Source organism: Zonotrichia leucophrys, chromosome Z, assembly GCF_028769735.1.
Source record: "Zonotrichia leucophrys gambelii isolate GWCS_2022_RI chromosome Z, RI_Zleu_2.0, whole genome shotgun sequence".
Classification (NCBI taxonomy): domain Eukaryota; kingdom Metazoa; phylum Chordata; class Aves; order Passeriformes; family Passerellidae; genus Zonotrichia; species Zonotrichia leucophrys.
In genome coordinates, this window is record NC_088200.1 from 71636752 (window position 1) to 71646680 (window position 9929).

General features: G+C 41.9%; 1 protein-coding gene across 4 annotated transcripts in view; it reads right to left on the reverse strand.

Moving 5' to 3' along the window:
- Window positions 1-9838, reverse strand: part of XRCC4 (X-ray repair cross complementing 4) — a 144117-nt gene extending 134279 nt beyond the window's left edge. Inside the window, exon 1 of one of the 4 annotated variants that reach the window (XM_064735758.1) lies at window positions 9800-9838. The gene's annotated coding sequence lies outside the window, so the exon portion shown is untranslated. Of the gene's footprint in view, window positions 1-562; window positions 612-5292; window positions 5375-6276; window positions 6364-9799 lie in introns of those variants that run through there. The other 3 variants (XM_064735761.1, XM_064735759.1, XM_064735762.1) reach the window with 3 other exon arrangements.
- Window positions 9839-9929: the final 91 nt, after the last annotated feature.

Here is a 9929-nt window from a genome sequence, read left to right on the forward strand (position 1 = left end):
TCCACGATAAGGAACAACCCTTGTCAGGCTTATTTACTACATTCACCAGCTGAAAAATGAGGAGAAACAGAAGGAAGCAGACAGTCAACAACCTTTATAGTAGGAATCTTACTAACAAGCCTTGATCTTAATTGTAGCCTGGAGGCAAAGCCCACCCTGGTGTCTTTCATCCCCTTGAAGTCTCAGGCCTAACCCACTACCCACTGCATGCATCCAGCCTTGCCAAGCTCACTTACAACCATCTACATTAAGCTGTAATAAGGTTAAAAAAAAAAGGCCTTCAGTGTATTAAAATAAACACCAAAGTGGGCAATTATACTAGTATATACTAGCAAGTATGCAGACAGATTTATAAAAGGGGCAGACCCTTTTTTTCTCACCCTTTTTGTAACAATTCTTCCCAAAACTAACAGCAAATCCTCACTTTCCAAGATGTACGGATAAGCCAGCTTACACTAAGTGAATGTTACAAACATGCAAAAGAATAAAATAAAAATAACAACAAGTCATGCAATTGTCATGTTTTCTGTTGAAAAAGTGAATTTTAGTAGTGAAGTTTTACCAAAAAGTGCATGTGGAAGGCAGCAAAGATCAAAGGCAACAACCAGCCCAGCCTGCAGAGGATAGATCTGGGATGAAAAGTCAGCAAGGCGTGTCTGAGAGACCCAGACTCCCTTTCTCTGCTGCTCCTGGAAGATACAAGTCCCAACAAATACTTTATAATTCCAACTTGGCATCAGGACACCCTGGCTTTACAAGGTCCTACCAAAGCCAGTGGTGGCACAGTGCCTTCACTTGAAAACCACAGGGTACTTATTAAGAAAAATAATTCACTTCCTCCTTAAAAAAATGAAAAAAAAAAAAAAAAGGACACATATTCCAAATATATATCATTTTCCACGTAATTTCTCTGAAAAGACAGCACTAAAATTGCTGTATGTTTTGCAGATATAAAACAGAAAAAGGAAGCTGTGCCAGCCACAACCTTTGAGCCCAATGTATACAGTCAGTGAGAACAAAGATTTGGGAATTCCAAGTGTCTTAGTCATATTTTTAAAAGCATCTCTGCAGTTTTCAGTACCTTAGTATCATCCCTTTGAGGACAGTAAAGTTGAGGACATTTTTGGGGGGAGGACAAACCAAAAAAAAAAAAAGCAGCATGTTTTAATTACCCTTCGTCCATCCAAAAATACCCCAATACATATGTGTTTTTGATGTATATTTGGATAACAACATAGTCTGGCTGAGGTATCATCTGTTTTCCAAAACACTGCCTTCTTTAGGATTAAATATTATCAAGATATTCAATACAAATCTGTCGCACAGATTTCCTTTGTTTTCTATTTTTCAGTCCCCACACAGACCTATGCAATTCCACTCAGTCTGATGTGTTTCTCTAAATGTCTAACTTGACATCACTGAGCAACGGATTACACTAAGTTTGGTTTTGTTTTTTTTTGCTCCTTTTCCCCTCTTTTCTTCTTTTTAAACTCAAATAAATTTAGTACTGTCAAATCCACAAGAGATCTGGGCAAGAGCGCCCAGTCTGACACAAAGATAAGTGAAACAAAGAAATCAGTGTCAGGTAGATAAGGATGGATGTAATTCTGTACGTAGGATTTTCTGAGGAGTTTTGAAAAATTGAGCCCAGTAACCTGGAAAAACAAGTTTCACCAAATGTTGCCACTTCAGTGGGACAAGGGCAGGTATAAATATGAAGGCTTACATATCTTTCTCTCCTCCCACCTCTACACCCAAGACTTTTCAAAGAGATGGATTATTTTAATTTCCCGTCCCTGTCAAATTAATAATAAAAAATAGGCCTAGGCTCCAAATTGCTTTATCTTACTAAACAGTTTCCTCAGGCATTTTCTTTGAAGAAAATTCCTGCATTACCCAGTCTTCACTTAACCCAAGTTTTATTATGTTTTTTCTTTCCATCTGCTATTTATCTATTAGAAAATGCAACACTAAACTCCCCGAAAACAAAGAGCTCATATGGCTTGAATTTATTAATTTAAGAATTGTAATTAATTTTGCTTCACCTGACCCCCACATGAAAATAATTCATAAAACAAGAACAATTCACAAGGAACTGAGACACTCACTTTCAATGCAGCCAGATTTCAATTTTGCAGCTCTTTATCCAGCTATGTTTATTACTTGGCATTGACCATTAATTACTCTGCTGATGGATTAGGCTGAGTTTGAAGATAAGGCAAAAAGACCAATATTGAGCACCAATTTCAGCTGTTTCCACACATGGGCACAGGTTCAGCTTGGGTTTAGCTCGGGCTTTGTGATAATCCACATCTGACAAATCAAAGCGGGGCAGAAGCACCAGTTCTTATCATGGCATGTGACAAGATTTTAACAAGGAGGGGACAAATCCCACAACCTCACCAAGCTCTGAGCAAACAAGTAGATTTGTTTAAAAAAAAAGAAAAAAATAGATAAAATAAATGAGGACACAGTTCCACCCAAAATTCTGAAGCCACTCACTCTACACCCTCAGCCAGCACTTACAAATCTACTGGCTTATGCTACAAACCACATTTGGAAAGGGAAAAGGGCACAAAGACCTTCACAGGAGTCACTTTTATGTTCAGCATCACAAGTTTTGTACATTAAAAAAAAAAAAAAAAGCCTCTCAAGACTCATCAGCTCACTGCTTTTCTAAGCAATTTACTTGACTCTTTTCATGTGGGGTTTTCTGGTTTTTGTTTTGTTTTGTTTTTTGGGGGTTTTTTTTGGGTTTTTTGTTTTGTTTTGGTTCATACTATGGACTGGAAAAAAATAAAAACCAGAACAAAACCCTACTGGAAAATTTAACCCTTACCCAAGACACTTGATGCCAGGCAGGGGGTCTGCTCTAGGAAAGCAGCTTTTCACTATTAGTGTTCCCTTACAACTCCTAAAGAATGCTTGCACAGGCGTGAAAGGAAACCTGCAGGCTGAGATGAGGGCACAGCAGGGGCAGACCAGTGCAAAAATGCCACTGGGACTTGAGCTGAGAGGGCAATTAAGAACTCATTAGGAAAATACAGCACAAAACTGCTTTGGCACTGAACCAGTCAGACACAAGCTGGAGATCTTAACACTCAGATTGCAACAAAGCAGAGAAACACCACAGAGGTCTCAGGGTAAATTGCTGCTTTCCCAGGTAAGTTAATGACGACATAAAACACGGGGAGTGGGGCACAGAAACAGCAGCAGAAAAGGGATAAATATTTTAAAAACAGGTCTCAGTGTATGTAGGGGGGCACTTCACCTTTGTGTTTCTGGCTCCCAACTGCAGCTGCACATCAGTACCTGAAACACAACAGTGAGCAAACACAATGGCCCTGAAATAATGCAGATACATGAGCATTAAAAAAACAGCCTTGGAACACAGGAGTCTCCTCTCCACAGGTCCAACAACCTGTTCCAGTGCAGTTTTAGATAAAGAACCTGTCACTGCATCTTCCTCTCGTTCAGCGCTACAAATGCCCTAATTTATTTATTTTGCACCCTCAAAAGTATTTTGATTTTGCAGTATTATTTTATTGGATTTTGAGTATTTTTATTTTGCACCCTCAAAACAATAACCTCAAATTAAAACAACATACTAAAAAATTCCTCCTCTACCTCTTTACTTAAAGAAAAGGAAAAAAAAAATCTAGTTTGAGGACAGTCAGAGTGAATAAAACAAATCCCTGCAAGAGACAAGAGTAAAAAATTTATAACATATAAGGCACATTTTTAATCTATAGACCTATCTGACCAAGGCACAGGGAGAAAAACCCCTTCCCTCTAATACTGCCTTCAGGAGATCACAAAACATTACTCAAGCACTGTATTTCCGAGACACACAAGATGTTAGTTCCCTGCCTCTTGCTTCCTAAAACAATTATCCTCCACGTCAGCTTTCAGAGAAATTAACATTTCTGCCCCATCTCCCGATCTGTGCCTGCTGTGTGCTGGACTCTGAAAATTAAGGTTAATTTTCTCAGCTGGAGTAATTTAATACAAGCCTCCACACCAGAGTCTGATGCTCCCCTGCTTGGCTCAGCCAGCACAAATCTCTCCCCAGGATTTTGCGAGGTTTCACCCCAAGCCTGACACAGCTGACAGCGTTTGGAAAGCCCCAGGCTCCCTCTATCCTGTCCAGCTTCTGTACTGAAAAGGGTGGCCTCTAAAACCCCTTTGTAGACCTGTTAACAAACAATCCCTTTCATAATTATTTCAATCATTTATTAAAAAAAAAATCAAAAAAAACACACGCACAAAAAAGAAACAAGCGCAGCCTGTGATAGGATATATAGCCTCACTCTTCCTCTAGTTCCATTAATTTTTCTGTCCCAAGATAGCAAGCAATTTGGCTGATGTCTAGATCAAGGGCACAAAAGTTCTCAGTCTCTGCACTCTTAAAAGTCACATCTGATCAGTCTCCTTTTTTTTCTGTTTATTGACAATCTGTACTCTAGCTGTCTGCTCTGCTGGAGGACATCCTTGCCCAGAAAAGCCACCTAACAGTCTGCAGAGCACATGCAGAAATATTCCAAGGCTTTTCCAAGCTTTGTAAATTTGGACAATTTGGACAAATAAAAAAATGTTTTATGCAATCACCAGTACACCTTAGAAAGCAGTAGCACCAGAGGCCTTTGCTCAAGGCACACACTTGAGCATGAATTTTTTTTTTTTTTGCAATTTGAACTTTTACTATAAGACATGTTCTTTTGCGCTGATCAGATTTGACTGTGTTAGATTAGCAAACAACAGCAATTTGTTTAGTAATTATCTCCTAAATTTCACCTTAGCTTGTGTCAACATGGCAGCATACATAATTCAGTGAGTCTTTTGTACCTTGACATATCTTGGACAGCAGTCCTTACCATTTGCACTTTCTGATACTATGTTCTATGAATAATATTTAAATTCACAGGAGGTTTCTGCCACCTTTCCCTTTTTTCCATCTCATAAACAGAGGGAAAGGATGTGGGGAAGACTGAGATCCACAAGACATTGATTACAAAGAGCAGGAGATGAGGGCCATTGTTTCCTAACTCGGGAAAGGGACACAGCTCAAGTCAGGGATACAACTAGAGAAAATATCCATTTTGGTGGAAAAGAAGTGATTTTAAGAACCATTTAATGCTATTTTACAACAGCTGTCTAAACTGGAATCTTGGTAATTTAGTGATGTTGGTTCAGAATTTATGCACAATTTTATGCATTCTCCACATCAGCAAGCACTGTGTTACATTTCTGCCAAATGTAACAGTGAAGAAATCACAGCTGCATCCGACTAACCTTGAAGAATCAGATAATGGTTTTGAGTCCTTGAAAATCTGACCCTCAGCTATGGGTGGTTCCACTCACTCAAGGACGTGTGCTGCTTTTTCATCTGGGGCTCCCGAGCTCTAACACAACCCCTGAAAAACATTCTCCACCTCCTGCTAAGCCCTAGGTGACAAGAGTTAGGGATTAAAATTTCTCATCCTCAAGTGGCAGCACTGCAAGATAACGAGCGCATCAGAAACAGGCATTGAGACAAAACAGCAAGTGACCCTGCAAGGCCCACGGCACACCCACAGCACATAGCACAAATATTTGCTGTACTGCTTTAATGAAGCCAACGTGCAGCATAGAAAACCACCTACATTATCTCATCTGTACAGAAATGGGTGGGTTTTGGTCAAACAGAGCACTGCAAGACATCCAGTGTTGCTGTACACCAGCAGCAGGGATTGTGTCTGTCAGAGAGACACTGAGGTCACCCATGTCAGGCACAGCATCACTATTTCTGCATCAAGGCCACCTCGAGTGCTTTTGTAATGTGGATTATCTTTCTAAGTGATGGCGTACCCTTAGCATCAGCCCCTCAGTTATATACACATGAAATCTGCCACAAAAAGCAGAAATTTTAAGGCGCAGGAATTCCTGGTGCAGTAGGAACACTCTCCACCACGCATCACCCTGTGCATAACTTTGTGTTAAATGTATGGTTGAAATACCAGGCCAGAGCACCCCTGACATGAAGAATGAGGCTCATTCCTGCTCAGAACAGCTGCAAACTCCAAGCCTTTCACAGCTATTGCGACCCATCCTACCACAGTGAATATCACGTGCATTTCTGCTAGGTGACACGCAGAGGCGCAGAAATGAAGCCAAACCTACATGTAGATGAGGGATTGTCTTTTGCTTGTTTTTTGGGTTTTTTTTCTTTTAAAATGGTGTTAGCAAACAAAACACCACGCTCTAATTGCCACTGTCAGCACAGAGAACACCACCTACCCACGGCAGGCTTGCCTGCAAAATGCAAACCCCTCGTGTTCCACCGCCTCTTCACTCCAGACCGAGAGCACAGCAAATTTGTAGCAGTAGCAGAAATTCAAATAAGTTTGTAAGTATTCATGCCCGTGTTTGAAGATCCTGGGAATGACAGATGTGGGCACCACACAGAAGCCAAAGAAAAGAAAAGCAGTATCAGCTTTTTGCCAGTCACTCAAACCAGCATTTCTCAAAAAAAACCCCAAATTACTGCATTTATAGCTTATTTTCAAATGTTTTTTCCACCTCATACACACACATGGATGTGTTAAGCTGAAAAACTTATTTATATGGATGTACCTGCCAGTCACCCGCCTGTGATATTTTTAAAACCATTCCCTCCAATCCTCCTCCTGATAAAAGGTGAAACACACAGAAGATAAAAACCAGGCTTCCACATGCAATTGTCACTGTTTTGTGGTAATTCTTCCTGCATGTGGGAACAGCCTAGAGGTTAAACCTTTTTTACCTTTCACTGTAGACACAAATTCCTTGGTGTGCTCTACTCTACAGAGCAGTATGAAAACCTTTCACCACTAAAATATTTCTCAACACCAGGAAACACAGCCATGACCATAAAACTGCTCTTAAGAGACCTAACAACAACAACAAAAAATCCAGTCTTCATCCTAAGCTTTTATTTAAATATCTGAATATTGCTATGTAGATCAATGTAGCTGTTTGAACTTGTGATTTAGTTTTTGATTTTCACCCAGCCCATTCCTGCAGACAACACCAACCAACCTGGCCCAGCTCCATGACAAGATATTAATTAGGAGGAGGAAAAAAGTACAAGGGAAACTGGAACACCACTATCTGAAAGCTGATATTCCAGTCAATGTCCCACGCCTATCACACAGTATCCCAGAAAACACTTCCAGGCCGGGTGCACCAATATTTTCAATTATGCCACCAAGGGTCCCACAAAGTGTATAAATGGCATTTTTCCCACCACAGCAAATTGTTCACCTGAAATCATTTTAATATAGCACATGATCAGTAAAAATTCCCTTTTGAGTAGCTGAGACTGCTGGAAACCTCACTGGGAAATTAAACGTTTAGGGTAAACAAAGAGCATTTTTTGCAAAAACCTCCAATGGGTTTCAGGTGGGAACCTGCCAGAAACTGTCAAAGTAGAAAAATTGTAATAAATCTATCATAAAATGGCATGTTTGCAAACAAAACTACACTAGAGGAAGCTAGATGACCACCTGAAACCAGGCTTGGCTATGGTGTGAACAAGGACTGACAGCTAGAGTCTGCCTGGACCTTACAGAATATTTTCAATTTGAGTTTCTAATTCATATTGAGCATCCAGAAATGAATCCAAGCAGGCAAAAGAACCCAGTTTTTGCTTTCTATCTCTGGCATTCAAAAAAAGAAAAGTTCAAAAGTATTCCTGCCTTTAAAGTCTTCAATCATGTTGACCATCAGAGGCTGAACCAGTCAGTGATTATACTAACTATTTACTTCTCTTTACAAACATACTTCAATGTAACATCATTCAAACACTTCAAAGTGAAGCTATCCTAGGTAATAAAGGCTATTTTTAGAATTGTCTTTATGAATGTAATGATTTTTTTTTTTAATCCAAAATCTGGACACTGATGGAAAGAAAGCAATCCAATGAATTTAATTCAGTGACAGGAATGAGATGTATGAATGTGAGAAAATCAGCATACTACCTGTTAGACAGATGGATAAATCTACAGTTGAAAGAACCTTTACAGCAGTAAACAATCTAGAGAAGAATCAGAGCAAATCCAGAATCAACACAGTGCCTGGAGTGCACAGGATAGAAAACAGTCACACAAGAGAACCCACCTCAAACCCTAAACCTGATCGTGCTGGCAACATCACAGTAAATTCTGGTAAATTTTGGTGATTATGAATCTGAAACCACGACTTCACAGAGATCTGTCAATTTACAGTCACCAAATCTACTACTGCTAAGAAAGCTGCTCTGTAGAAGACATAAACAGCATTTTAAGTGGGCTGTGTAGGTCTCATTCAGCCCAAACTCCTTCAGTAAATCACTGCCTCAATTCCATGGGATAAATGCATTCCATACACGTACATCAATCCTCAGCCTCCCACAGCAGCTGCACAAGGCATGTCAAATGTTACCTCAAAATGTCATTTTAGAGAAAAAGAAAAAAATCTGTTTACCCTCACCAAAGAAAAAAAGCAGAAACTGTCCCACACTCAGCAGAGGGCACAAATTTGGTGCTGAAACACAGAGAATGACACAGACCCCAAAAACCAAGCCACCACCTCGTGAAGGGGTGATGCTTTTAAAACCACATTTATAAGGAGGAACAGGTTCAGGAGTTTGTTATTGCAGTAACAGGCACCTAAACACAAAGTCATCACTGTGAAGTTCTACAGTGACGACTTCTTCGTTTTACTGAGCTCTCACAGCATCAAAGATTACTCCGTAAAAAACACACAAACAAAACAAAATAAATAAACAAAAAAAAAGCTCCTGGAGGAAAAAAAAAAGTTGGAAATTCTGGGGCAGGTGCAGCAACAGAAAAGATGATGACAACCTCCAAGGGAAACAACGTAGCACAAAATCCAAAATACAATAGACCAGGGGATGACAGCCTGGGTTCTCCCTATACAACTACAGAAATAAGAGGGCCCTAATTAAGAAATAGCCTCATTAAGGCATTCATTATGTTATTAAGGCGTTTTTTATGTTATTAAGGCTTCGGTAGCCGGTGGCTCGCACTTCAGGGACGCAAGGGTGAGGCAACAGCGCTGGGAGCCGAATAACAATGAACCCAAAAAAAAACACCTAAAAAACACGCCAAAAGAACCAATTGGTGTGGGGGGTTTTGTATGTTTTTGTTTGTTTGTGGGGGCTTTTCTAGTTTTTTGGGGTTTTTCTTTTTTTTTATTTTTTTGTTTCTGTTTTTTGCCTTTTTTTTTTTTTTTTTTTTTGCCTCAATAAGACACGCGGCCCCCATGGCCCGGTGCAGTGTCAATGAAGGGGTGATCCCGGTGATCCTGGTAGTCCCGATTGTCCTCAAACTGGGCCAGGAACGAGTCCCCCAGGTCCCCTCACTGCTGGTGCGGGGCCAGCCAAGGATTGATCCCGGTGATCCCGGCTATCCCGGTCATGCCGGCTGTCCCCACACCAGGACATGGTTGGGGCTCCCCTCAGTCCCAGTGGGGGTCACTGAAGGGCTGATCCCGGTTATCCCGGTTATCCTAGTTATCCCCACACCGGGACACGGTCGGGACTTCCCTCGTTCCCCTCAGTCCCACTGAGGCGTCACTGAAGGGGTGAACCCCGGTTATCCCGGCTGCCCCTCACACCGCGACACGAGCCCCCCGCCGCTCCCCTCAGTGGCGGTGCGGGGTCAGGGCAGGGCTCATCCCGGTGATCCCGTTATCCCCACACCGGGACACGGCCCCTCCCCCCGGCGCTCCCCTCAGTCCCGCCCGTGCCGGCGCGCACGGGGCGGGCCGCCCGACCTACCTCCCGCGCCGCCACTTCCGCCTGCGCCGCGCCGGCCAATCCGCGCCGCGTCCGCCCCTCCGTCCCGCCCCGCGCCGGCAGCGCCGACCAATCGCGACGCGCTGTGGCGCCGCCAGCCAATGGAGGCCGT